Consider the following 27,999-nt stretch of genomic DNA (forward strand, 5'->3'; position numbering starts at 1 on the left):
GTTGAAATTCAGACCTCTGAGGAGAGGGTGGCAGATTCTGCACAGACTGGATTCCGAGGCTCTGCAGGAAGGAGAGAAGGGTGTGCTGCTGTGGGGAGGCCCAGAGGAAGCGTGCGTGGTGGAACGAGTTCCTTCTTGTTCCCCCAGCTCTGCAACCACTCTAGTGCTTGTTACTGGCACAACTAACAAGAAGCCAGCTGATGACTCAGGAATATGTCTCTCAGAGTCCCAGGCCTAGACCATAAGGCAGGTGACAGAAAGGTGGGTTTGGAGATGAGGGATAATAATTTAGCAACTGGTACAACTCTTAGCTCCCTTTTGTAGATGAGGAAACTGAGGCACAGATGTGTTAAGCTCTGTTTGTCTAGTGTTATGGTCTGAATATTTGTGTCTCCCTCAAATTCAAATCCTAACCCTTACAGGTGATGGTATTAGGAGGTGGGAACTTTGCGGGGGTGCTTGGGTCATGAGGGCTCTGCCCTCATGAATAGGATTAATGCTTTTATAGAAGAAACCCCACGGAGCTTCCTTAGCCCCTTCCACCACGGAAGGACAGTGAGACGTGTGCAACCCTCACCTGATTATGCCGGCACCCTGATGTCGGGCTTCAGGCCTTCAGAACCGTGAGAAATAAATTCTGTGGTTCATAAGCAACCTGGGCTGTGGTTTTTTGTTATAGGCACCTGAATGTACTAAGACCCCCATCTAGGATGAGGCAGGGTCAGAAATGAAACCCAGCCAACTGGGCTCCAAAGTTTATGCTCTTAACCTCTTGAACAAGTGACCGTGGGCAAAACCACTTCAAATCTTACTTTTAAAATCTGCAAAATGAATGAGAGACTATGGACTCTGAGAAACAAACTGAGGGCTTCAGAGGGGAGGGGGATGGGGGAATGGGATAGACTGGTGATGGGTAGTTAGGAGGGCATGTATTTCATGGTTCACTGGGTGTTATATGCAACTAATGAATCATTGAACTTTACATCAAAAACCAGGGATGTACTGTATGGTGACTAACATAATATAATAAAAAAACATTAAAAAAAATAAAATCTACAAAATGAAAATGATAATCCCCAACTTCTGGGGTTGTTGGAAGGATTAAATAATGTAAACGATGTGCTTATTATATTGCCTGGTCCATTGCAGGTTCCTACTAAATTCTAGCTCTTACTCAATATGGCATTTCTCTTATTTTGAATACAGGAATTTCCTTTTGCCTCAGTGACTCTCTGTGCAGTTTTGAAAGTATTGTTCTTGCCTTGGGGTGATCCCATGTCCGGTGGGTTGTTTATTTAGTTGATTATCTCTCCAGCTTAGCATATTTAAGTGTTTATGTTGGAAAATAAACAGTGGAGAGAATTTAATGCTGAAGGTTCATCAGTGGAGGCTATTTATTTATTTATTTATTTATTTTTAAAGATTGTATTTATTTGAGAGAGAGAGAGCAAGTGAGAGCATGAGCGGGGGGAGGTGGGGAAGAGGAAGAGGGAGAGGCAGATTCCCTGCTGAGCAGGGAGCCCTACATGGGGCTCGATCCCAGGACCCGAGATCATGACAATAACTGACTGAGCCACCCAGGTTCCCCGATGGAGGCTTTACTGATGGTGTCCTTCAAATCATAATTTATTAGGGGTTCATCAGAGCACTGAATTCCTCTTTCACTTCAGATTTTAAGAGGTGGGGGAAATCATTGAATTTATTTATTCATTCTTTAACACAACAGTTATTCATTGGGTACTTAATTGCACCAGATATTATCCAGGAGTGGCATCCAGGAGTGATATAAACAGATGAACAGACCCTGCCCTAGAGACTGTTTCTTCTGATCTGGGGGGACATGGGATGCATCAACTCAGATGCTCATTCTCACTCCTCATTCTTGATAGGTGTATATGTATCTTTCTTGTTACGCAGCTATCATGCTATCGTGTGGGTAAAATATCTATTGGGCCTACTGCAGAGTTGACTAATATCCAGTGGAGACTGTATGGTGGTAGAGAGGTGTTAGGGAGGGAAGCTGCCTCTTCTGAAGGATGGTCATTCAATAACTGAGGAAGTGGCGAGTCTCAGACCAAATGCAGGGACTGAGTGGGAGAGGCTGGGAAGCAGAAGTACTGGAAAGCTCCTGGGCCCCTGGTGGGAGGTCGTAAGATGTTTTTGTTTACGGATATGAGAGTTATGGGCTTCAGGCTGGGTGCTCTGATGCCCTAGGGGCCCTTTTCCCCTTGCCTGGTCGATAGATTGGGAGACAGGACCTGGAAAAGGCAGGGCCTTAGAGCTCTGGAAATAGCTAACGGAGAGGATCAGAACCTCTCCTGTATAAACCAGCCTGTTTTTATGCTTTATTTCCTCTCTGTGCTTACTTTCTGTTTGCTTAAAAATGCCAAATATCATGGTATCCCTAAAGAACTAAGGAAGGGCTTTATATATGAGTTTTGGTCAGAACTTTATGGGGAAGCTGACCTGGAGGCTAGCATGGTAGCCGTTCATTTGGCAAATGAATATTCTATTGCCCCAGTATGGAATTTCAGTGAGCAAGGCTGAATTAAATAGAAGGCTCTTTTATTCCCTTTCCACAAAACTTACCTTCTACTCCCCAACTATCTTTTCAAGATTAATAACAATATTAATAGTAAAAATAGCATACAATCAATGTCCTGGTTGCTTTGCAAACATTCAGTGGTTGCACTGTTTTCATTCGATTTTAATCAGAAAGAAAATTGAACTGCCAAAGCCTACAGTTAACAGAGTGTTTTAAATATCTTATCTCCTGCCCAAACATTTCTCTGGTGTTCAGAGATCTTGAATTTACTGCGTATATCCTTTCTTCTATTAAAACCATCTCTTCAGATCTGATAAATAAATTCACAGTAAGTTACACTTGAATTATATGGCTTAAAGTCTAATCTCTCCTAAGAGTGTTTGCATTTTAATAGGTGACAGAGCTAATGAAATGGAGTTGAAGGGGTGGAATTTCTGGCATAAGCAAACAGGGAACAATTTTGGGTTGGTCGAAAGCTCTTACCCTTGCTCCTAAAATGACATTGTTTACCTGTAAGATTGATTCTGGAGGAAATATTAACTGATTAGATGACCTAGGGTCATGAGTGTATCTAGTGGGTGGGGAGTCAGTGCTCCAGTTTGGAACACCGAGGTTGGCATTTTGCTACTCAGCCTATGATAATCTCCTTCCTCCTACTCCATCCCTGCCAACCTCCTTATTTATGAGTATAATATCTCTTTTTCCCATGCAATTGTAAGCTCTCCTCCAAACAAAAATTGTGTTTTGTTAATATTTGTACCTTTCCTCTACCCTTCTTTGTGGCACCTAGTATCTGAGAGCTTCCTAAATGTTGATAAGTGTATTGAAAAAACAGCCCATACCCCAAACCGTGTTATGGACAATAATCGAGCCTAGTTTTAAGTTTCAGGTCCCTGGAGAAGTAGCTTGTAGTTTTTCCTGCTATAGACTAAAAAAGGCTCTTGCACATTTCCTGTGGTATTATTTTCATTTTCTAACTCTATCTTTAATCTTCATCAGCAGTGTTCTTTTGCCCTTCTGTACCCTCCATTCAATTCCTGCCCCCCACGCCCAGCCTTTCCCACTATCAGCATCCTGCACCAGAGTCATACATTTGTTACACTGATGAACCTACACTGATGCTTCATTATCACCCGAAGTCCATAGTTTACATTAGGGTTCGCTTTTGGTGTTGCACATTCTGTGGGTTTCAGACAGTGTATGACATGTATCTGCCATTATAGTATTATACACAATAGTTTCACTGTCCTGAGAGTCTGCTGTGCTTCCGCTGTTCTAGTCTCCACTCCCAACTGCTGGCAGCCACTGATCTGTTTAGTCTCCACTGTTTTGCCCTGTCCAAAATGTGCCATTGTTGGAATCATACAATATGCAGCCTTTTCAGACTGGCTTCTTTCACTTTATAATATGCATTTAATGTGCTTCCATGTCTTTTCATGTCTTGATAGCTTATTTGATTTTAGCGCTGAACAGTAGTAGTCCATTGTCCAGGTCTACCACAGGTTGTTTATCCATTCACCACTGAAGGACACTTGGTTGCTTCCAAGGTTTGGCAATTACGAATAAAGCTGCTATGAATGTTCATGTGTGGGTTTTTGTGTGAACATATGTCTTCCATTCATTTGGATAAATACCAAAGAGTGTGATTGCTGGATCAATATTTCTTTTTTCTTTTCTTCCCCCAAATAACTCACAGCCTTTGCTTGATTGTCTTCGAATTTCTACATCAATTTGTGTGTTTTCTCAAGTGTCCTTCCTGTTCTTGGCTGTGTATTTTCTGCATGGAGCCCCCTGAGTCCCTGAGAATGATCTGTGCCCCACTTGGAAGAATGCAAGGAAAGAGACACACTATGTAACAATAGTACAAAGAAGTTTTTAATGGAGCAGCTAGATTTGGGCAAGTTAAGATGTAAAAACCGGAAGATGAGCACCCAAAAGTTAAAATTCTGTCTGCCGATGTGTTTCCACTGGCATCAGAGAGAGTCATTTGGGCCTTCTACATAGCTGTGAGGATCTGAACAATGAACCTAGCTTAAGGGAAATTAAAAGTCACTGCTTTCTAGTAGTGGCAATTCCCCTTGAAGGCTCTGGCAGGAGACGGAAAGGAAATCAGACTCCTTGAAGTGGAGTCCATATTATCTTTCATCTGTGTTATCTTTTCATGGCCTGTGAAAGTTGCCCAATGGCTTTCTGGAAGATGCAGCCCAAATAAAAAATGACAAAACAAGCAAGATGAATTTAAAAGAGATGGAGATCATCTCTACAGGGTATAACAATAGGGATTCTAGGAGAACCTACTATTTTTTTTTTCCAGGAAAACAAAAACAAAAATAAAAGACACCTGAATAGCACTTCTATGTTTTGGTTTTTAAAAATGCTATTTTACTTTTCTAGAAAGAGGGAAGTTTTTCAGACAAATATTGTTCAAAGGACCAATGGCTGTGTGTCAGACACACTGACAGTAACTTTTACAGTTATCTCATTTCTGAATTGTATCCTTAAAAGACCCGGAAGGACAAACTGGGCATTTCAGCAATGTAGGTCAAATTCTATTGCCATGAGCTCCAGGGGACTGTCTGTCCAGTGCTTTTTTCACCTCTTGAACTTGTGTTATATTGAATAGTATTTGGAAAGTAAGAGCCTTAGGCTGAGGCTCTGAAAGTGTGTCATGGATTTTTAACGAGATGGCATTTATTAAATGGGTATTGGAATCATTTCACTTTTCCTCTTATTCCTTTTTTCCCCTTTGCCTTGGTGGAGAGCAACTTAAGTCTAACCAAAGCTTGTAGTCCCTCCATGTCTCAGTCCCCTGTGGCTCAGACCAAAGGTCTCCTTCATTCCTGTCTTCTCTCCCTTAATTTTCCAGTACCCTGAGATATTCCAAAGATAGAATGCATGCTCGGAATTGCTAAAGTTACAGCCTAGTACCTCTACCTCAAAAGAGTTGGCTTCAAGGGTGTTTTAGGCCTACAAGTTTAAGCATTCATTTCATCAAGAGCAAATGTATTTGTATAAATGCTATGGGAGATGAGGCCTGACCTGGGTTGCTCGAAGCATCTGCCATGTATTTCTGGAGCAAATGAGAAATAATAATGCCTCTAAGTACAGCTCTCCTTGTTAAATGTTAAATATGGTCACTGCCCAATTCCCCTGTGGTTCTCTGAATTTCAGTAGGTCTCTTCCAGCTGGTCCTCTAATGGGCTTTTCTAGCCTGAATTCAACCCAGCATTTCCGAATGACGGTCTCTCTAAAAGGCGGTGCCAGTGAGCTTAAACCTGGAGGCAGGAGGAGACTAGGTGAGGTTATACTGGGAAATGTCACAAAGGGTCCATAAAGCAATCCAAATGCAATGCAGTTTCTTCTTTTAATTGAAGGGAATACAACCTCTGAAAAATTCATGGGACTTCAACTCAGAATTGGTCTGGGTACCCTTGTGTCCAGACTCTTCTAAAGTAAGTGGTCTAAGTGGTCTTTTATTTTAGGTTAACTAAAACAAAGAAGGTATTTTGATTTGTATAAATTAAAATCTTCCATGGTCGAGAAATGCTCTAGATAGGATTTCAGAAGGAAAAAATGAATATGTATCTCTTTTCCCTCTTTTCTTATAACAAAGACAAATCTCTATGCAGAGATTGGGTATAAACAGCTGAGTGTGTTTTGTTTTGTCCATTTAAGTGATTTCTTTAATTTGAGCAAAGTTAACACACAATGTTACATTAATTTCAGGTGTAGAACTTAGTGATTTGACAAGTTTTTACATTATGCGATGTTCACCACAAGTATAGCTACCATCTGTCCCATTACAACGCTATTACAATGTTATTGACTGTATTCCTTATGTTCTGCTTTTTATTCCCGTGACTTATTCATTCTAAAACTGGAGGCCTGTACCTTCCTTTCTCCTTCACCTATTTTGCCCAGCCCTCTACCTGCCTCCCCTCTGGAAAGCATCAGTTTTTTCTCGGTATTTATAGTTCTGATTCTGCTTTTGTTTGCTTATTCATTTTTTTAAAGATTCCATTTATGAGTGGAATCATGGTATTTGTCTTTCTCAATCTGACTTATTTCATTTAGCATTATACTCTCTAGGTCCATCCATGTTTTGTCTGGGAAACTCTTTACTCTCCTTTTTTTTTTTCTTTTTAAAAAATTTTTTATTATGTTAAGTTAGTCATCATACAGTACATCCTTAGTTTTTGATGTAATTTTCCATGATTCATTGTTTGCATATAACACCCAGTGTTCCATGCAATACGTGCCCTCCTTAATACCCATCACCGGCCCAGCCCAATCCCCCACCCCTCTTCCCTCTGAAGCCCTCAGTTTGTTTCCCAGAGTCCATAGTCTCTCATGGTTCATTCCCCCTTCTGTTTACCCCCCCTCTTCATTCTTCCCTTCCTTCTTCTACCGATCTCCCTGCTATTTCGTATGTTCCATAAATGACTGAAACCATATGGTAATTATCTTTCTCTGCTTTACTTATTTCATTTAGTATAATCTCCAGTCCTGTCCATGTTGCTGCAAATGTTGTGTAATCGTTCTTTCTGATGGCTGAGTAATATTCCATTGTATATATGGACCACAACTTCTTAATCCAGTCATCTGTTGAAGGGCATCTTGTCTCCTTCCACAATTTAGCTATTGTGGACAATGCTGCTATGAACATTGGGGTGCATATGACCCTCCTCTTCACTACGTCTGTATCTTTGGGGTAAATACCCAGTAATGCAATTGCTGGATCATAGGTAGCTCTATTTTTAACTTTTTGAGGGACCTCCACACTGTTTTCCAGAGTGGCTGTACCAACTTGCATTCCCACCAACAATGTAAGAGGGTTCCCTTTTCTCCACATCCTCTCCAACATTTGTTGTTTCTTGCCTTGTCAATTTTTGCCATTCTAACTGGCGTAAGGTGGTATCTTAGTGTGGTTTTGATTTGAATTTCCCTGATGGCTAATGATTTTGAACATTTTTTCATGTGTCTGTTAGCCATTTGTATGTCTTCATTGGAAAAGTGTCTGTTCATATCTTCTGCCCATTTTTTTGATTTGATTATTTGTTTCTCATGTATTGAGTTTGAGGAGTTCTTTATAAATCTTGGATACCAGTCTTTTATCTGTAGTGTCATTTGCAAATATCTTCTCCCATTCCAGTTTTTTTGACTGTTTCCTTGGCTGTGCAGAAGCTTTTTATCTTGATGAAGTCCCACAAGTTCATTTTTTCTTTTGTTTATCTCTCCTTCAAATCTGGATGATAAGCTTGCTGAGTATGTTTGGTTGTAGGTTTTTCCCTTTCAGCACTTTGAATATATCATGCCACTCTCTTCTGGCTTGCAAAGCTTCTGCTGAAAAATCAGCTGATAGCCTTATAGGTTTTCCCTTTTAGGTAACTTTTTGTCTTTTGCTGCTTTTAAGATTCTCTCTTTACCTTAATCTTTGACATTTTAATTCTTATGTGCCATGATGTACCACCTTGGGTTTATCCTGTTTGGAACTTTCTGTGCTTCTTGGACTTGGACATCTGTTTTCCTTCCTAGGTTAGGGAAGTTTTCTGTTATTTTTTCTTCAAATAGGTTTCCTACACCTTTCTCTCTCTTCTTCTTCTTCTGGTACCCCTATCATGCAAATGTTTGTTTGCTTGATGTTGTCCAAGAGATCTCTTAATCTAGCCTCATTTAAAAAAATTCTTTTCTCTTTTTGCTGTTCGGCTTGTGTGCTTTCCATTACCCTGTCTTCTAGATCAATGAAATGTTCTTCTGCATCCTCTAATCTACTGTTGATTCCCTCTAGTGTTGTTTTTAAATTTCAGTTACTGTATTCTTCAACTTTGATTCATTCTTTTTAGCATTTTTTATTTCTTTATTGAAGTCCTCACTGAGTTCTTTCATTCTTTTCTCCAGTCCAGTGAGTATCTTTATGATCATTACTTTAAATTCCTTATCAGGCATATTGCTTATCTCTGTTTCATTTCATTCTTTTACTGAGGTTTTCTTCTTCTTTCTTTTGGTTCATAGTCTTCTGTCTCCTCATTTTGCTTGATTTTCTGTGTTTGTTTCTATGGATTAGGCAAAACTGCTATGTCTCCTCAAGTTGAAGAAATGGTCTCATGTATGGTGATCCCTATGTAGATTGTGGTTGCTTGGTGACTTGCTGGCTGGCTGGGGCTTGGCTCTATACGCTGGTTACTTTTTTAAATTATGGCTTTTTACAGGGAGAATAAAGAAAAAAAATAAAGGAAAAAGATAATAAAAGAAGAAAAGAAAAGAAAAAAGAACAAGGAAGAAAAGAACAAAAGTAAAAATAAAAAAATGAAAAATGAAAAAAAAAATAAATTAAAAAGTAAAAAAAAAAACCCACAAAAAAATCCCATAAAACCATGGCTTGTTTCTGTGCCCCAGCACCACAGGATGGCTGGTGGACCTTTGGCTTGCTGAGGTTGCAAACTTTCTGTGACAATCTGACCCACCAGTTATAGCCTCAGAACCCTGCAATTATGGCATCTGAATGTGTCTCTTATGATGGCTAGACCCTGTCCAGTCTGGGCTTTTGAGGTAGAGAGGGAGAGAGTATTCCTGCAGTTCCTTGGCCCTTTTAAACCATGGCTTTTTTCTGTGCCTCAGCACGTCCAGGGCTGAGGAGGTTGTGAATGAAATTGCAAACTCACTGAGGGGACTAGACTCACCTGTTTGGTGCCTGGGTGTCTGGACCCTGCTCCAGTCTAGGCTTTTTTTTTTTTTTTTTAAGATTTTATATATTTATTTATGAGAGAGAGGGCGAGCGAGCGAGCACGCGCCTGTATATGAGAACCGGGAGGGAGGAGAGGGGAGGGAGAGAGAGAGAGAGAGAGAGAGAGAGAAGCAGACTTCCTGCTGAGTGTGGAGTCTGAAGTGGGGCTCGATCCCATGACCCTGAGATCATGACCCGAGATGAACTCAAGAGTCAGATGCTTAACCCACTGAGCCACCCAGCCACCCCCTTTGGTCTAGGCTGTTAAGTCAGGCTGTTAAGTCAGGGTGGGGTATAAACCATGTCATTCTCCCTCTGACCTAGAGAGCTTTCCTGCAGCTCCTCCATTACTTGGCAGAGTTCGTGTTGTCTCTTTTATGTCCTAGTTGCTACTTTAAATCATGGGTTTTTTTTCTCTGCCCAAGGACAGAAGGATCTATGCCTGGTCCCTCAATACTGCCTCCCCTCCACTGCTGTTGGTAGCATTGGGGGTGGGGGTTCCCTTTGTTACTGTGTCTCCATCTCTCTTGCTATTCTCTTGTTGTTCTCATTGTCTTTGGGGTGTTCAGCGGCTGTTTAGTCAGCCCTCAGTTCTTCTTCAGAAGGAATTGTTCTATTAATAGGTGTAATTTGGTGTGTTCTATGGAGGAGGTGAGTTCAGAGTCTTCCTATATTGCCATCTTGAACTGGAATTCCATTTGAGTGACTTTTAAAAATACTGAACCAATATTTTTAAATTTGTTTTTACATAAATACCTGGATTTGGGGCTTGTTTTGAAATATTGGAATATCTGGGAAGTTAGCATGGATTTCCAAATGACAGTAATCAACCCTAGCTGAATCACCCTCCTCTGAATAGGGCAAGGCACCGCCAGTTCACCACATTCCTCACTTTTCCACATTGTCTTCCTGATACCCTCCACCTTATGCCTTTATTGTTTTCATGGCCCTGAGTTCTTGACCTCTATTCTGTGGGATATTATACTACTTCTATTTTTGAGGCATTTTAAGCCCTTATATGTAGATATTTTAGCTGAGATCAACCCCAGCTGTCTTCTTGTGAACACATTCTATTTAGCAAATTTATTAATTAGGGTTCAAGTTCTCTTAATAACATGTTAGACTTCAAAGAATTATTTTAAACTTGTTTTTTTCAGTTTAAACAGAATTTCTTCTAATATTATGATATTTAAGATTTTTTGGTAAAAGATAATTCAGTTTCATAAATCTTGCATTTCCTATCAGACCCTTGACTTGCAGAACAGTAGTTCTGCATTCTGTTTAAGCTAAGAATAATTATCCTTAAAAATGGAACTAAAGACAGGAATCTGATACATGAATATCCTAGCTTTCTACATAATGATTTAAGTCCAAGTCCAGACATTTTCGAAACATGAATGTTGTAAACAAATATACTCTCAAACATCAATCACCTGATCACAAGACAAACCAATATAGGGATAAAATAGGAGGGAGAAATATGATAGGCCACAAAAGGAGGAGTTGCAAGGAAAATCTGGACATTAAAATGCAAATGATCAGATTCTGGGAGACTGCTGCCTAAGTTGATAGTTCTAGAATCACAGCATCACTGCCATGACCAGGTCTAGATCTAGGATATGATGAGCAAGGTAGACACAAAGTTTAAGAGGGTGCCAAAAAACTTAGTAATCATGATAAATACTTTAGTGCATGATTTAAAAAATTTCCTGCAATATTTTATAAATAAAATTAATGCCAAAAAAATCGATGATGTATAAAGTGATCTTGTTGGCCAATAGGCTAAAATTTGACCAGCATTTAGGAATACTTACCCTATGCCAAGTATGGAGCTAAGCACTTTTCAAGCTTTTAAAAAAGGTTTCGTATACAGAACACCTTCATGAAATAAATTCTATTATTTTCCATCCTTCTTTCCATTTTGCAGCTGAGAAAACTGAGGCTTAAAGATGTTGAGTGATTTGCTCAGGTTAAAGCTAATAACTGATAAAGGCAGGATTCAGGTAGCTTGACTCAAGACCCTGCTTGTGTCCATGGTACTATGGGATGGCTCAGGCCATAGTGAGATCATGAAGTTCTGCAGATGTTGAAGTGAATCCACTATCCTGGTATTCCTGCTGGATTAGGGATAGGTTTGTGACCTCAGAGCAGTCATGTATAGACTGGCATGGAGGAGCTGAATTTAATTTGATGGGAAGACATAGCTTATTGCTTTTCCTATACTGGATGGTTTCTGTTCCACCCAGTGTTAGGAGAGATGGGGGAGAGGGAGAAGAAGGAAGAGAGATGGCAGGGGAGAGAGAGAGAATCAGGAAATACATATGCACACACAGAGAGAAAGAAACCTAAAGACAATGAGAACAGGCCAATGAACAAATAACTATTGTTGGTAGAGGCGAGAGTAAAAGGAAGAGACTGTTTCACCATCAAGTTCAAGCCCAGAATGGAGAGCAGGGGTTTCCTGGCACTGAAATGCACCCAAGTAACTCAGCGCTAGAGCTGAGTGAAATGGTGCTTCAGTCTCTGGGATTATATCTGAAGTCACTGCAGCCTATTTTCCGTTTTCTTAGTGTGTCTTCTTCCTCTGCCTCTACATATCCATATTTTAGTAGATATCCAAAGGTATTCACCACAACCCAAAATAGCCCAACAGGCCCTCTCATTCCCAGTTTCATAGGTCTCTCTTCCCAGTCTGAGTTGTCCTGTCCTCTTGTCCTTTCGCTGCCTTCATCCTTTTCCTGGCCATCCTTTCGCTGTCATTACACTGTACTAGAAGAGTGCTCGTGAGTGGATCCTCGTTTTTCCTCCTGTGGTGCTTCATGAAACTGTAAAGACCCCAGTTGTCTGTGACCCTTCACTGACTCTCCAAGTGCTCCCTTACCTGTCAGTTTCCCCATGCCCACAGGGCAGGAGGCAGAGGGTCAGGAGCTGAGAGGGCTGGCCCAGAAGGGTACAGTAACGGAGAGGTAAGAAAGAAGTTCAGTTAAACTACTGGTACGCTATGAGCACATCTGCTGACTGTAGTGGCGTAATTCTGATGGAACATTTACCTTCAACTGCAGACTTGCTGCTAATGCTACAGCCAGACTTCTAAGACATATGGTAGATTTTCCAGGAGCACTCCATTCACTAAAAATAATAATTAACCCTCTAAATCAGTGGTTCTCAGTCCTCCCAAATCCAACAGCCCCTTTGGCAGTAAATGCATAACAAACATTTTGTAATGACTCCTCCAGTATTTGTATGGACAATATAACCTATTTACGCATACTTTAAAAAATGCTATAATTGTATAAGAAGAAATAAGAGAAAAGTGAATTAAGTTAATAAATGAGGTAAATACAAATTCTTGGGCAAGACCACCCCCAGACACATATAAAGCTGTCAGATATTTTTACCTCTTTTTAGAATCATTGAGAATGGGATGATAAATAATGCAATCTGATTGCTTTTATATTAACCACTCAAAACCCATGAGCAATGTTATAGTCAGTGACATGATTTCCCAAAATGGTTTAACTGTGGTAAGCAGAATAACGGCCTTTCTAAGAATGTTCAGATCTCAATTTCTAGAAACCGAATATGTTACTTACATGGCATATTTTGCAGATATGGTTAAGTTAAGGATCTTGAGATGGAGTGGTTATACTGTATTATCCTTATGGGCCCAATGTGATCACCAAGGTCCTTATAAGAGTGAGACAGGACTATCAGAGTCAGAGAAGGTGTGACAATGGAAGAAGAGGTTGGAGTGGTGCAGGGCCATGAGCCACGGAATGTGGGCAGCCTCTAGAAGTCAGAAAAGGCAAGGAAAGGGATTTTCCCCCAAAACTAGACTTGATGACTCACTTCAGACTTCTAACCTCTAAAATTGTCAGATAATAAATATGTATTGTTTTAAGCGACTAAGTTTGTGGTGATTTCTTACAGCAGTGAAAGGAAACTAATATAGTGACTAACTCTTGCAAAATTCCAAATTACCTAAGTTCAATCTTTATAAAATTTATGGTGATAGCTTTCTTCCTGGGAAATTTATTGATAGTCAAAGTGTACAAAAATATTTTGTGATTATATGTAAAATGGAGCTTGCTGTAGATAGAAATAATTACATACCAGATTTTCACTGGTTTGCCAGGCTTTCTGTTTTCTCACTCTTCAGTTTTCTCTCTTCTCTGCTCTCATCCACTTGCAGTTTTGGTTCACTTTTTGTTTAGTTTCCACCATGTTTTGAGTCTCCTTGCCTTGTGACTTCACCTTCCCTTTGCAGAATAGCCCTTCCAAGATGTTTCCACGAACATGGTTCCCTCTCTAAGACTGCCAGCTTTAAATTTTTTGTTTGAGGAACATGATTTTCCTTCAACCTAAAATGACCTTCTGCCTGCAATCTCTAGGTTTGAGAGATCCTTGTGATCCTTCAAAACTTGATACCATCATTTCCAAGCCACTTCTTTGTCCTCCACTATCATGGGTAGGTCCTTCTTTTGGGTTTTCATTGGTCCCTGAACTTATTTATCTTTTATCTCTCACATATTTTTTAATCTTAATATGAGGACACTTTGCTAAGTACTTCAGATATCTTTTGTCATTTATATCATGTATCAATCCTATGGGTTAGTTATTTTTTTATCTCTATTTTGCAGGTGGGAAAACAGAGTAAATATTTAAAATCTAAAGATTAAAAAAAAGATTCTTGTTCTTAGAGTCCTTTATATTCATAAAAGATTAAATTTCAGGGGCGCCTGGGTGGCTCAGTCGTTAAGCGTCTGCCTTCAGCTCAGGTCGTGAGGTCCTGGGATTGAGCCCTGCATTGGGCTCCCTGCTCAGCGGGAAGCCTGCTTCTCCCTCTCCCACTCCCCCTGTTTGTGTTCCCTCTCTCGCTGTGTCTCTCTCATTCAAATAAATAAAAATCTTAAAAAAAAAGGTTAAATTTCAATAGATTATACTTAAAAGGGTTAAAAGTTTACAACTTTTTACTCAATTATCGTTTATTATGCTTGTATATATAGAGAGGAGTTTCTAGACTATGGCCCAAACTTTTCATGATGCTTGCCTTTGGAGTGAGTGCATGGTTTGTTTTATACATTTCTGATATTTGGACTTTTTATAGTGGTCAGTTAGTGGGGTCAAATTTATTTGGCTTTCATGTATAAAATCTAAATAAAAATTAAAAAAATAAAAGTTTGTATTGGTAGTTTAAAACTTTGCTAGGTTAATTACACACGTATATTTTTTTCATGTGTAAATACAAATTTAATTCATTCAAAAATTAATTTGTTCCATATTTACTTTTGAGTGTCATCACGAACCAGGTTCTGTTCTAGGCACTGGGGATAAGGCAGTGAGTAAGAAAGACTGTGGGGCTCACGTTCTAGTGGGGAGTGTATTCAACACTACATCAGGTGACCACAATACTAAGAGAAAAAAGTAGGATAAGGTGATAGAAAGTGGTAGGGAGTTCTCTATTATATAGTAAAAGAAGGCTTCTCCGAGGAGCTGTTTTATGAGCATCGGCCTGAATGAAATAAGGGAGAAAGCCATGTCAATATCTGGTGAAATGTGTTCCAGAATGTGATTTGCAATTTTTATCCAATAGTTTGGGTTTTATTTTGAAATGAGACTTAATTATATGAAAAGTACTTTTTTTTTAAAAAGATTTGTTTATTTATTTGAGAGACAGGATGGGGAGCTGCAGAGGGAGAGGGAGAGAGAGTCCCAAGCAGACTCTGTGCTGAGCATGGAGGCTGCCGTGGGGCTTGATCACAGGACATCGAGTTTGTGACCTCAGCCTAAACCAAGAGTCTGGCGCTTAACTGACTGTGCCACCGAGGCACTCCAGGACTTCTTTTTTTTTATGGTGAAAAAATTTATATTTAGATTTAGTCAACTGGACTCAGTTTAGATGATCCAAATTTTTTTGACAACATCTAAAGCATCATAATCAGGAACCGGTCGAACATATGCCTTCTTCTCACCGTTGGGCCTGATCAGGGTGTTGACCTTGGCCATGACAGTGTCATAGAGCTTCTTCACAGAGTGATCTGGTACTTGTTGGCCTTGACATCCACAACGAACACAAGTGTGTTGTTGTCTTCTATTTTCTTCATGGTTGACTCGGTGGTCAGGGGGAACATGATGATGACATAGTGGTTAAGCTTGTTTCTCCTGGGAACACTCTTTCCACGATATTTGTACTGCCTTTGGAGATGCAGTGTCTTGCATTGGAATATGGGTGATGTGTGGATCTTCTTTTCTTTTGTGACTGTGGACACCTTTAAGCACCGCTTTCTTGGCCCTCAAAATCTTTGCTTTGGTTTTGGCTTTGGAGGGGCAGGGGCTTCCTTCTTTGCCTTTGGTGCCATCTTTGTGAAAGGGCTATATGAAAAGTGGTTACTGAGCATGTGCTAGTTCTTGGTGGGTGAGTTCGACTGTTGGATAACAGGCAAATGTGAGGTCTGATCTTGGCCACCTAGTTTACAACCTTGATGGGAATTGAGAACAACATATGTAAGAATATCAAATGGAATCAGAATATAATTATGTGGTGCTAAATTGTGTGACACAGATTCTAGGTTTGGGAGGACCCTGTTGAGTCTTACATTTCCGAAAAGAGTATAATTTTGCTAGATTTAAACATTTTAAAGGACAAGTCCATAGACTGAAGCAAGAAGGTGAGAAAAATGTTCTTTAATGGAACTTTAGTTCTCATTCCTTTGGGATTTCCTTATCTTAGGAGCTATTAATGGAGTCTGTGAAATATGATTCTAACTGGGGATAGGAAATGATCAGGAATCCAGAAAATCAGTTTGCAGTCTCTGTTATCCTGAATAGTGGTAGCTTTCCATGGACCCAGACTCCTGAGTCACTGAAGTATGGTGGGAAGGGTAACATGCATTTTTTTTTTCCTACTTCTCTTCCCCATCACTCCTCTGTGCTATGAACAAGCAAAAGTTGTGATCTTGATTTAGACTTATAATCTAATTGATACCGTCCATTCTCTAGCACAGAGCTCTTGATAATGCCTCTCCTTTGGGGCTCTCAATAAATGATTTGTGACCCAAATAGAAATATGCTAATAGTATTTATGCTAGTGGGATTATGATACTTTTGGTGTTTTCCAAGTTTTCTGCTTTCAACAAGTCCCACTCATTCATAGTATGGTTTCTGATTATACTTGAGTTTCTGATTATATTACCTTTGAAATTAAAAAAAAACACGTGAAAAAATAATTCAAAGAAATCATTGGATTTATTACATTAATGAGTGCTTGTTCTGTTTGCACAATAGATTTTCTTTGTTAAATTTAATTTTTTGCTTCAAAGATTTTATGCTTGAATCAACTTTTTCTTTTGTTTTAATGATGAGTATTATTGCAAGCATTAATTATAATACCTAGTGTGCACACTATGATCTCACCCCAAAATGTATAAGCATATTTTTAAATTTAGTAATCCCTTAAGCTTAAGCTTACACAGAAGAGACGCATCAAATATTTGCATTTTATAGAAGGGCTTGGAGGCTAGGTGACTAAAACAACAACAACAACAACAACAAACCAGTTGCATTTACAAAGCTGCCTGGTCTGTTCCTAAAGCTGTTCCAAAGGATGCTAGTGAGAGGGTTTTCTGAGATATACGTAAGCGCTGCTACAAAACTGAGTTGGAAGGCTTTCCCTGTGGTTTTGATTAATAATTTCATTAGCTGAAAAATCAAAGACTACATTCCCTCTTGTTTTGTTCTCTGGTGTTAGAATTCCAGGCAATGATCTTGATGAGCTGCCTCTCACACGGGGGCGGGCCTTTGATTGTTTTGGAAGAGCTTTGTTGCTCTGTGTGCATGTCAATGCGCTGGCCCCAGTCCTGTTATTTGTGTGTCTTCCTGGCTCATCTTCTCCTCTGCTCCCTGTGACAGAGGATCAAACCTGCCAGGCTGGATTGATTCCTAGGCTCCTTGTCCGTTGGTCTTTGGCAAGGGTCAACCAAAGGTGGGCAAGAGGGCTAGAGGGTGGAAGGATCCAGGACCCCAGCTCCTCCAGGGGACTCCAGCTCCTGCCTCCTTTGGGTGGAAGGATCCAGGACCCCAGCTCCTCCAGGGGACCCCAGCTCCTGCCTCCTTTGGGTGGAAGGATCCAGGACCCCAGCTCCTCCAGGGGACCCCAGCTCCTGCCTCCTTTCATGATCCCTCCAGCTTAGGGTTGGTCATGGCTTTCTGCTGTTGCCAATCTCCGTGCTGACTTGCTTTTCTGTTGGGTTTTCTCAACCCCTCTTCCATTACCCATGCCACCAATTTTCTGTTACTAAAGACTCTGTTTTAGGTATGTAAAGTGGTTTTTGATTTCCTAGTTAGACTTTAAGTTATACAGCTCTCAGTTCTTAGGGATGATTGCCAACAGAATGAACCATTGTCTTTGTGAGAATTTTCAGAAAATTAAAGTTTATAAAATTCACCTCATTTTAGACCTTAAGGAGGAGAATAATATGGGAAAACTGGGGTAATAGTTTTATCATTTTGTAGGCAGGTACTTCTGAGCTGATGAGTTATTTTATATACGACTATAAAATGAGACATGTTAATTGCATTGACCTGGTGAGTTTCTTTATTGTCCACCTTAGATTAGTAACATTTCATAATTAGCAAATGATATGATGTGGTATAAAGTGAAGCCACTAAAATATATTGATTGAATTATTTAAAAGTTTATACCTAAAAATACATTATCTGTGTCCTTATTTGAGGCAGACACTCTCCTTAGTAGCATACTATAAGATAGACTGGGAAATAAGTTTATGTGATTTTTCTAAGATGGAGGGAAAATGTCTATCCAGCATTAACAAGTTAGGGGCTAGTTTGTAGTGGTGAGTGAGGGGCTAGCATTTCTTTAACCATGCAGAGTCTGCAATGGGGAATCCACTGGAGTAGGAATCATAAAACACAGATCTTAGGTAGGGGTTACTAGAGACAGGGATGGGCAAGTGATTGATTGAGCAAGGGCTCTATAAGAAGCGAGGGAACAGGACAGGGCAGGGGAAGAAGATTAGCATAGATGTGTTTCAGCTCATGTCTAGCCTTGATCTGATTGCATGGAAAACTCTGGAGCATGAACGACTTCACAGAGAAGTCTCACACTGAGACAGGATGGATGAACTTTGGTTTGTTCATTCACTGTGGTGGCCCCTGGGTGGGTGTAAGTACATAAGCTCCACATAGGGCAGTTCTCTGGAGGAAGTTGTAGCTATGAGCTCTTAACAGCAATACCTGCAGCCGCTGAGGGCTGGGAAAACTGACCTAATAAAGGAGCTATGTATGGATGCCCACAGCAGCTACTGTAAGTATCTATACGCAGCACCCTGTCTCCACCACTTATAAAGCCTTGGCACCAGATAGGACATACGACCTCTCCAAGCCTCAGGTCGCTTATCTGTTAAAAAATGGGGATACAGGGAACAACAACCACCCCATCACTTGCCCTCATAAATGTGCTTTGAAAGGAATAAAGTGTTCTGGAATATTATCTTAAGTAGCTAGTCTACTGGGGAGAGAGCAATGCAGGGTTATAAAGCTACTTCGAAAATGCCAGTTTAAACATGATCATGGTCTTCCTTTGGATTCCTCTGAAAACATAGCCAGCAATGAGGACTCGGGTGAAGGTCGTTTATTTTGGAGATGATCCTAGCAGGCAGGAGTGAGGGAGTGGGGAGAGAGAGTCAGAGATGGCAGAAAAGCTAATACACAGGTGTGCCGCTGAGGTGCCTGCAGCAGTGTGAGGTGGGCTCAGTCATGTGCACTGGGGGCAAGCTGTTAGCAGCAGGCAGCAAGTGAACGCATGAGTGGCACTGTTCATCCCAGCACCAAAAGTGTTCTGTCTGCTATACCACACTCTTGGTGCTGCTCAGATCCACAGATCTTCTTCATTCATTCTATTCTGTCACTGATTCTTCAAAGACTAGGCAGACTCCTGCCTCTAAGAAAAGATTTATCAATGCAACCAGATATAGTCCCTTTTGCTGCAGCTGATTTTGAGGCCAGCAATTGATATCCATCATCTCTGTCCTCCACCATCCATTCTAGATTCATCCTCAACCAGCATTTCTGAGGATGCTTGCTCAGTAGGTGACCCAGACCCTCATCTCTTGGAGCATCTAAACCTGGGTTGACTGACTTCCCACAATTCCCTGTTCCCTGTGATCAGTAGACATAGAAACACCAGGAGAAACCCCAGTGCATCCCCTGAGATCTAGACTTAGTCGTCCTTTTATCCATTGTGTAGCATTGACTATTTCTCCTCAGGATTATCACGACCAGTTTCTCTGTCAATATAGAAACTCCATTCTCTGCCTGTGATCCTCTGGTATGAAGAGCCTAACTGATGAGGTGGGTTTACAGCTTTAGCGTCAGTGTCTCATGGAGAATTTTTGACCTCTAAGAACCAGGACCTTTATTCTAGAAAAGATTAAAGTTGTGGAAACAAGAATTCCAAGTTAAGCAGTTGTGTCACTGGGAGTGATGATGAGAGGAGTCAACCAAGGCTTGTACCCATTGTTACCCAGATCTTTGATTTCCAGTTTTGGGATACACAGCACATGTAACGGCTATTGCTTCAATGCATGTAATGGATCCTGGAGAATAGTATCTCAGCCCTGAAGTGTTGTAGACATGAGTTGATGCCATATTTGAGCCAATATGAGGCTCTTCTAATATTCTAATGGGCAGGGTCCTTCTGGGTGATGCAAAGTAATAGGACCTGTGGGTCCTGGGGTCATGCCTACACTGTTGCATCTTCTCTAGGAGGGAGGTGATCACCATAAAGTGAATCTAATTCACACAAAAGTCTACTCCAGCCATGGCTGAGATGAGAGGTAAGCCCAGAAGAATGTCAGTCAGGGCACGAGCTGTTTGCTACAGTTACTATCACAGATCTTTTGTGATGTTCCTCCTTGCATGGGATGCTGGGTTAGGGACTATATTCCCAGGAAGTGCAAAATACTAGCTCTGCTCTCCTTATTTTCTCTCCTGTTCACCTAGTCACTCAGAAAACCGTGGGTAACTGTTCCAGAACTGTGCTGGGTTCTATGTTAGAGACACAAATATGAGTAAGTCTCTGTCCTTTGGAAACCCAGCACCTAGCACAGGAAATAGATATATAAATAGTGAACTATATTGTGTAACTGATGCTTTTTAATCTAGTGAGTACAAAGAAGAGAGTAATTCATTTTTTCCTGGAGAAGTCTGGAAAGACTTTATAGAAGAGATATTTGTGTTGACCATTATAAGATGAATATGAGTTTTCAAAAGAGACACTGGTAGACCTAAAGGATGCTGGGTAGAGAAAGGGCACACACAAAGGCACTGAGACATGAGAAAACATGGCGCGGTTCAGGAATGACAGGAGATATAGGGACTAAAGCAAAGGGTATGTTGTTGGGATGGGAAGGAGGGAGCTAGAGAGGGGCAGAATGTGAGGAGAAATCAAAGGTTGAACCAGGTCAAATGGAAAGGCCCTGAATTATATTCTAAGGAATTTGGACCTGACATCTCCAACACAGAAATGTGTTTATAGGCGTTGCAGTCAGCATAGTAGAAATGTTAAAGTGGGATGTGAATGGGTAGACAAAACAGTGTTGTAGTGAAGCTCTCAGAGCCTGTGCCATAGCCTGTGCCAGAAGGCTAGCGCTGGAAGGAGCCTTCCTTGCTATTGTGGAAAATGTTTCAAATGAAATCCTACAATGGAAGTCAACATGGTCATCTATGTAGTGAAGTCAGAGCTACTCTGAAGCAATGAAGATGGTGGGGTCAGGAGACTCTGAAGGGAAGGGGCCCGCAGACCTAACTAAATGTTCCCTTGCTCTGTTTACCAGGTAAAAAAATGAATAGTCAGGTGAAATCATGTGTGATTTATCCTAGGTTAGAACACGAATCTTTGAGAGTCTGAAACTCTTTCTCCATATGGTTAAATTCCTCAGGTGTCAAAATGACAGAATCTCAGATGACATTTTGAAATGAAATTTTGTTTCATAAAATATTGAATGTTAATAAGTGTTCAGTCAGTGTTGACTATTCTTACTGTTTCAATTAACCAAAGCATTCAAACAAGTATATTTTGGAAGTAGGTAAGGGGAAATGTGAGGGAGAAATGGAATAAGAATGTGCCGAGTCCCTGCTTGGATGGCACTGGGGAAGGGAAATGGGAGTCCCTAGTGGTGGGAAATTTGCCAGAAGTTGTCTCTGACATTCCACATTCCCTTTTTCTGAATTTAGTCCAGGGTCAACATTAAGCCTGGAAAATCAGCAAATGCTTAGTGGGAGTGGTGTTGGAGGCAAGTTATACTCTATTTCCTTGTTGTTCTGAGCTTTTATCTTTTGCCCTATGGTGACATCTATCTTCTTAATTTGATCCCTAAACTAGTTGTCTCCATTGGATGAAAGGAGCAAATTGGGGAGGAAAAAGAGAGAAGAGGAAACACACCCATGAGTGGGGACAGCAGGACATAGGGGCCTGCTAGAACTACCGAATAGATTTTTTTCAAACTACCCATGGCTCTTCTTCCACTAGTAGAAATGTTAATAATGCTCCCCTGTGGAAGAGGGGAGGTGATTAGCGAGTGTGAGTCACAACAGAGTATGTCTTATCCTTTAGGCACGCTAGGGAGAAAAGAGGTTCAGAACCCCAGATTTACCCATTTCTTTTGCTTTATCTTCCTGATAAGTTCTGGGGAGAATCCTTTCTAATTTCATATTCTTCGTGACATCAGAAAACTGGTAGCTCCTGGTATTTATTTATTACAGTCCTTGGAGTTTATAATTAATCCTAATTAATGATAACATAAAAACCATAAATATCACTGCTAAGAGTCTTAGGCTCATATGCTAGTAGTGCAGGACAAATGTCTGCATTTCTTTCATGTTTTAACAATGGGGAATGGAGTAGGAGGGAGGAAGTTTCCTATGCGTTTATTGTGGTACCCTGTCATAAAGACATTCCCAGTGTTCTGAGTAATTTTTAAACACAATTATGAGTAATAATGATGTGAAAAAAAGAGACAGACCACAAAGAACTTTATATTTTGGTAATTTGTGGGCCATAAGGATGGATGAGGGGAGATTTAATACTTTAGAACCAAATCTTTTAAATAAAATAAGTTTAGTACAAATGCATAGCTTAGTTCCATTAATGGAAAAGGCTTTTTATTTCCCCAGAGTATTTTAGAAATATTTAATTCGTGAAAAGAAAGGGCACAGGGTTAACTGTATTGTAATCTTACTCATTTTTTTTTGCTTTAAAAAATTTATCACACGAATACATGCATGTGGTTTTAAAAGTCAAATGATGGTGAAAGGCTTATGTATAAAAAAATAGCAGTCATCTGTGCCCTCCCTCAATGCCATTCTCCAGAGGCAGTTAACTGCTTGCAACCCATTCTTGTGGTATGACTTCCTGTCTTATGAATTTCAGAATTTTCAGTCTCATACCCTGTCTTCTCACCTCCTATATCCTTTCACGACAGCTATTTCAAAAGTTTTGGTTAATTTCATGTTCATGCTTTTTATTATTTTTTCTAGGTAAATACTATTTTTCACTGGGCAGAATAGGCTATGATTACATTTTCTTTATTTTATAACCTGTTTTCTTTTTTCCTTTCCTTTCCTTTCCTTTCCTTTCCTTTCCTTTCCTTTCCTTTCCTTTTCTTTTCTTTTCTTTTCTTTTCTTTTCTTTTCTTTTCTTTTCTTTTTTTTCTTTTCTTTTCTTTTTTTTTTTAAAGTAGGCTTCATGCCAACATGGAGCCCAGTGTGGGGCCTGAACTCGCGACCCTGAGATCAAGACCTGAGCTGAGATCAAGAGTCAGATGCTTAATTGACTGAGCCACCCAGGCGCCCCTTTTTCTCTTTTTTAAAAATTGAAGTATAATTAACATGCAGTATTATATTAGCTCCAGGTGTACAATATAATGATTCAACAATTCTCTACGTTACTCAGTGCTTGACAAGATAAGGTGTACTCTCAATTCCCTTTGTCTATTTGTTTTATAACCTTTTATTTTTCCTGGAATTAACGATTGCCTCATTCATTGTTTTTACCTGCTTCACTGCCTTCAGATCTTTGGCCCAACTCTTCCCATAACCTCCAGCAGCTTTGTAAAATGTCTTTCTTAAAATTTTTCGCAGCGTCAAACGTATCAAACAATCTGTCATATCCTGCTCTCTTTTTTAAAAGACACCTTGGGTAGCCTCAGTCACTGCTCCACCCTGGAGTGGTTGCTCCCTGGACCTGCTACAGAATTGCCATCCTTTGCTTAATTCACTTTGCTTTTCTCCTGTGACCAGGATTTATGTCATTTTCTTTCCTAGTTTTTTTCTCTTAGTCCTCCTTGGCTTCCTGAAAATCCATTGGAGGTCAATTTTCTGAGACTTTACATATTTGAGAAGACTTACTTTAACTTTGACACTTGATAGTTTGGCTAAATCTAGACTCCTTGGTTGCAAATTATTTTCTTTTGAAATTTGGAAGCTGTTACTACCTTGACTTCTAGCTTATAATGTTGCCTTTGAGAAGATGGATGCTTTTCTTATTTCTGATCCTTTGCCTGTGACCAGTTTTTCCTTGCTGGAAACCTTTAAGATCTCTTTATCTCTGATTGCTGTTGCAAGGACTTCTAGTACTACGTTGAATAATAGTGGCGAGAGTGGGCATCCTTGTCGTGTTCCTGATCTTAAGGGAAAGGCTTCTAGCTTTTCCCCATTGAGAATAATATTGCTGTAGGCTTTTCATAGATGGCTTTTATGAGATTGAGAAATGTACCCTCTATTCCTACACTCTGAAGGGTTTTAATCAGGAAATGATGCTGTATTTTGTCAAATGCTTTTTCTGCATCAATTGAGAGGATCATATGGTTCCTGAGACTTTTCTTGTTGATATGATGTATCATGCTGATCGATTTGCGAATATTGAACCACGCTTGCATCCCAGGTATGAATCCCACTTGGTCATGATGGATAATCCTTTTAATGTACTGTTGGATTCTATTAGCCAGGATCTTGTTGAGGATTTTGACATCCATATTCATTAGGGAAATCGGTCTGTAATTCTCCTTTTTGATGGGGTCTTTGCCTGGTTTTGGGATCAAGGTAATATTGGCCTCATAGAATGAGTTTGGTAGCTTTCCTTCTGTTTCTATTTTTTGAAATAGCTTTAAGAGAATAGGTATTATTTCTTCTTTGAATGTTTGGTAGAATTCCCCAGGAAAACCATCCGGGCCTGGGGTTTCGTTATTTGGAAGGTTGTTTATCACTGACTCAGTCTCTTCATAATTAATTGGCCTGTTTAAGAAATCAATTTCTTCCTTTTTCAGTCTTGGTAGTTTATAGGTTTCCAGGAAGGCCTCCCTCTCTTCCAGATTGCTTAGTTTATTGGCATATAGCTGTTGATAAAATTTTCTAATAATCCTTCCAATTTCCTTGGTGTTGGTCGTGACCTCTCCTTTTTCATTCATAATTTTATTGATTTGGGTCCTTTCTCTTTTCTTTTGGATAAGTGTTGCGCGTGGTCTGTCAATTTTATTGATTCTCTCAAAGAACCAATCAGACAACAAAAAGGGACAAAAGGTATCCAAATCGGCAAGGAAGAAGTTAAAATGTCTCTCTTCGCAGATGACATGATACTCTATATGGAAAACCCAAAAGAATCCACTCCCAAACTATTAGAAGTTATAGAGCAATTCAGTAATGTGGCGGGATACAAAATCAATGCTCAGAAATCAGTTGCATTTCTATACACGAATAATGAGACCAAAGAAAGAGAAATTAGGGAATCCATCCCATTTACAATAGCACCAAAATCCATATGTTACCTTGGAATTAACTTAACCAGACACGCAAAGGACCTATATTCTAGAAACTATAAATCACTCTTGAAAGACATTGAGGAAGACATAAAAAGATGGAAAAATATTCCATGCTCATGGATCGGAAGAATTAACATAGTTAAAATGTCCATGCTACCCAGAGCAATCTACACTTTCAATGCTATCCCGATCAAAATACTGAGGACATTTTTCAAAGAACTGGTACAAATAGTCCTTAAATTTGTGTGGAACCAGAAAAGGCCCCGAATCGCCAAGGAACTGTTAAAAAGGAAAAACAAAGCTGGGGGCATCACAATACCGGATTTCGAGCTGTACTACAAAGCTGTGATGACAAAGACAGTATGGTACTGGCACAAAAACAGACACACAGACCAATGGAACAGAATAGAGAGCCCAGAAATGGACCCTCGGCTCTTTGGGCAACTAATCTTTGATAAAGCAGGAAAAAACATCCGGTGGAAAAAAGACAGTCTCTTCAATAAATGGTGCTGGAAAAATTGGACAGCTACATGCAAAAGAATGAAACTTGACCACTCTCTCACACCATACACAAAGATAAACTCCAAATGGATGAAAGACCTCGATGTGAGACAGGAATCCATCAAAATTCTAGAGGAGAACATAGGCAGCAACCTCTACGACATCGGCCAAAGCAAACTTTTTCATGACACATCTCCAAAGGCAAGAGAAACAAAAGATAAAATGAACTTATGGGACTTCATCAAGATAAAAAGCTTCTGCACAGCCAAGGAAACAGTCAAAAAAACTAAGAGGCAGCCCACGGAATGGGAGAATATATTTGCAAATGACACTACAGATAAAGGACTGGTATCCAAGATCTACAAAGAACTTCTCAAACTCAATACACAAGAAACAAATAAACAAATCAAAAAATGGGCAGAAGATATGAACAGACACTTTTCCAATGAAGACATACAAATGGCTAACAGACACATGAAAAAATGTTCAAAATCATTAGCCATCAGGGAAATTCAAATCAAAACCACACTGAGATACCACCTTACGCCAGTTAGAATGGCAAAAATAGACGAGGCAAGAAACAACAATTGCTGGAGAGGATGTGGAGAAAGCGGATCCCTCCTACATTGTTGGTGGGAATGCAAGTTGGTACAGCCACTCTGGAAAACAGTGTGGAGGTCCCTTAAAAAGTTAAAAATTGAGCTACCCTATGACCCAGCCATTGCACTACTGGGTATTTACCCCAAAGATACAGACGTAGTGAAGAGAAGGGCCATATGCACCCCAATGTTCATAGCAGCATTGTCCACAATAGCTAAATCGTGGAGGGAGCCAAGATGCCCTTCAACAGATGACTGGATTAAGAAGTTGTGGTCCATATATACAATGGAATATTACTCAGCTATCAGAAAGAATGAATTCTCAACATTTGCTGCAACATGGACGGCACTGGAGGAGATAATGCTAAGTGAAATAAGTCAAGCAGAGAAAGACAAATATCATATGATTTCTCTCATCTATGGAACATAAGAACTAGGATGATTGGTAGGGGAAAAAAGGGATAAAGAAAGGGGGGTTAATCAGAAGGGGGAATGAAACATGAGAGACTATGGACTATGAGAAACAAACTGAGGGCCTCAGAGGGAAGAGGGGTGGGGGAATGGGATAGACTGGTGATGGGTAGTAAGGAGGGAACGTATTGCATGGTGCACTGGGTGTTATATGCAACTAATGAGTTATCGAACTTTATATCGGAAACCGGGGATGTACTGTATGGTGACTAATATAATAAAAAATCATTAAAAAAAAAGATCTCTTTATCTCTGGTATTCTCAAATTTTACAATGCTATCTTCAGTATGGGTCTCTTTTTCACTCATTTTGCTATGTCTTTTAAGCAAGAAATTCATGTCCTTCAGTTCTAGCAAATTTCCTTGAATTGTTTCTTTGAGAATTTCTTCATCAATGATTTCTCTGCTCTCTCTTTTTGGAACCCTTACTGACTGGATTGAACCTCTACCTTCTGAAGTTTTTTGTCCTATTTTCCATCTTTTTGTCCTTTTGTCCTGCTTTCTGGGTGAATTCCCTGACCTAATCTTGCTGTTCTTTTACTGTTTCTTATTTTTAAATTTTAACAGTATTTTTAATATCTAGAAGAATTTTCTTTTTAATGTTTATTTTTATACTATGCTTTCATTGCATGGCTGTAGTCTCTTCCTCCACCAGCAGAGATACTAATATGCCCCCTTTGAGGAGATAAAGGGGCTTTTAAACCTCTTTGCCATGAGTATGTCATATGCCATGGGCACATTGGGAGAAAAGTTTCAGAATCCCTGAGAATGTTGAATAGATTACCTTTGTAGTTTTTTGATTTTCTTCCCACATCTTTTCTGTTTCTTCTGAGTTTTTAAAAATTTCTCATCATTTGTTTGCTTGTTTAACTTAGTATTACAGACTTTCCTCAAATGCCTGGAAGCTGTACCTGTCCATTCATATTTATGAGTGAATCTTTAGAAAGCTGATTGGAAGTTCTGTGTCTGTTCATTGGACTTTTCAACTGATGGGCTTCACTGTGGGGTCATTAGGATGACATGGGTTTTTCACTGGCAACCTTCAAATGTCAGAATCTGTAGTATTTTGTCTGGGGTGGTTCAGTTTTTCTCGAGAAGTTTCCTTCAATTTTCTGAATGTTGTCTCTGTTCAGTCTGCAGGCTTTCGCTTAATCTTCCTGTTTTCATTTGCATGCCTCACCTCCACTTTCCCTTTTACCTCTTGTCTCTGAGTCTGGACCCTTATTTTCTCCTTGCAGCAGTAGAAAAGCAGTAGACTAGGACTTGTCAGATACAGCTTTATCCCACCTTCTGAGGAATGTGGGCTCCTAGCCTGCCTGGATTCTGT

At 39.9% G+C, this 27,999-nt stretch overlaps 1 protein-coding gene and 1 pseudogene across 1 annotated transcript in view; one reads left to right on the top strand and one right to left on the bottom strand.

Moving 5' to 3' along the window:
• Positions 1 to 27,999, top strand: part of RASGEF1B (RasGEF domain family member 1B) — a 528,807-nt gene that overhangs the window by 112,113 nt on the left and 388,695 nt on the right. The gene's annotated exons all lie outside the window — the stretch shown is intronic.
• Positions 15,165 to 15,628, bottom strand: LOC148109528 (large ribosomal subunit protein uL23 pseudogene; annotated as a pseudogene).

The sequence above is a fragment of the Ursus americanus genome, chromosome 8 (assembly GCF_024610735.1).
Source record: "Ursus americanus isolate L20-20 chromosome 8, mUrsAme1.1.p, whole genome shotgun sequence".
NCBI lineage: Eukaryota > Metazoa > Chordata > Mammalia > Carnivora > Ursidae > Ursus > Ursus americanus.